Raw genomic sequence first — 1,696 nt, forward strand, 5'->3', positions numbered from 1 at the left:
TCAAAACAACAGTCACAAATGACGTTGTGCTTTAAGGCTGGCGGTTCAAGCTCACCAGCCGCTCCTTGGAAACCCTATACAGGGTCACTATGGGTTGGAATTGACTCACAGCACTTAACAACAACAACTCAAATCTGTATGGTGAGTAAATAATCCAAGAAGGTGGCATCAGAATTGGAGGAAGAATCACCTAGAATGCACAACGTGCAGATGATATAACCTTGCTTACTGAAAGAGGGCTTAAAATACTGATGAAGCTCCAAGGGCACAGCCTTCAGTAAAATCCGCACCTCACTGTAAATTAAACAAAAATCCTCACAACTCGACCAATAAATATCATCATGACACAAGGAGAAAAGACTTTATTTTGCTCGGCTCTCCAATCAACACTCACGGAAGCAGCAGTCCAAAAATCAAACAATGTGTTGTATTCTTTAAAGTGTTCAAAGATGTCAGCTTGAGGACTAAGGTGGGCCTGACCCAAGCCACGGTGTTTCCCATAACCTTATATGCATGTGAAAGCTGGACAGTGAATAAGGAAGACAGTAAAAACAATTGATGAATTTGAATTATCGTACTAGAGAAGAATATTAAAAATACCACGGACAGCCGTCAGAAGAACAAGCAGGTCTATGTTGGAAGAAGTACAGCAAGAATTCTCCTTAGAAGCCAGGATGGTGACACTAGGTCTCTCATACTTGAAATATCATCAGGAGGGACCAACCCTGGAGAAGGACACCCTTCATGGTCAACTGGAAAATCTGTGAGAAATCAGAAGATGGACGGCGGCAGTGACAGCAACAATGAGCTCAAATGTAACAACCACCGTGAAGACGATGCCGGCTTGACAACACTAACAACAAGGGCAAACTACTGACCGATGCAGGAAACATCAAAACAAGAGAGAAGGAGCACGCAGAGGCACCGTCACCATCAAGACGTGGCCGAGACTCCATCACTTCAAGAGGCGCCAAATGACAAAGAAATGACAGTACTGAGGAAGAGAAGCAGTCCAAGACGCACTCAAGGCACTGGAGAAAAGCGAAAGGCTCCAAGAACTGAGGGGACACAAGCTGACACCTTTCAACACATAGATGCCGGACTCATCTGGGCCAACCAACTGAAGAGATCCACATCTGTGCCCATTCCACAGACTGCGGACGTCCTCAGCCAAGTAAAATGTTGCTGAAAATACTTCAGAAAATGGCTGCAACAACACATCGACAGGAACTGCCAGAATTCGAGTTGGATTCCAAACAGGACACAGACCAGGAGATCACTGCTGACGTCAGATGGATCTTGGCTGAAAGTAGAGAAGACCAGAAAGATGTTTACTTGCGCTTTACTGATTGTGCAAAGGCTTTCGACTGTGGACAACACTGCGAAGACTGGGTATTCCAGACACTTCACTGTGCTTGTGAGGACATGCGCATAAACCACCAGGCCGCTGTTTGAACAAATAAAGAGGGCAGTGAATGGGTCAAAATCAGATTAAGGGGAGCGGTAGGGTGGTATTCTTTCACCACGGTCCTGGTGTGTGTGGCGTTACAGGATAAGCACTGGACTGCCAAACACAAGACAAGTGGTTCAAACACACCAGTCGCTCCTTGGAAACCCTATACAGGGCGTTACTATGAGTCAGAACCAACCTGACAACCCTTAAGTACCACAATATTCAATCTGTACGATGAAAAAC

The 1,696-nt window shown here is 45.5% G+C and overlaps 1 protein-coding gene across 1 annotated transcript in view; it reads right to left on the bottom strand.

Moving 5' to 3' along the window:
- THAP4 (THAP domain containing 4) overlaps nucleotides 1-1,696 on the bottom strand; it is a 62,579-nt gene that overhangs the window by 32,901 nt on the left and 27,982 nt on the right. The window lies entirely within an intron of this gene.

The sequence above is a fragment of the Chrysochloris asiatica genome, unplaced genomic scaffold, assembly GCF_000296735.1.
Source record: "Chrysochloris asiatica unplaced genomic scaffold, ChrAsi1.0 scaffold00314, whole genome shotgun sequence".
Taxonomy (NCBI): Eukaryota; Metazoa; Chordata; class Mammalia; order Afrosoricida; family Chrysochloridae; genus Chrysochloris; species Chrysochloris asiatica.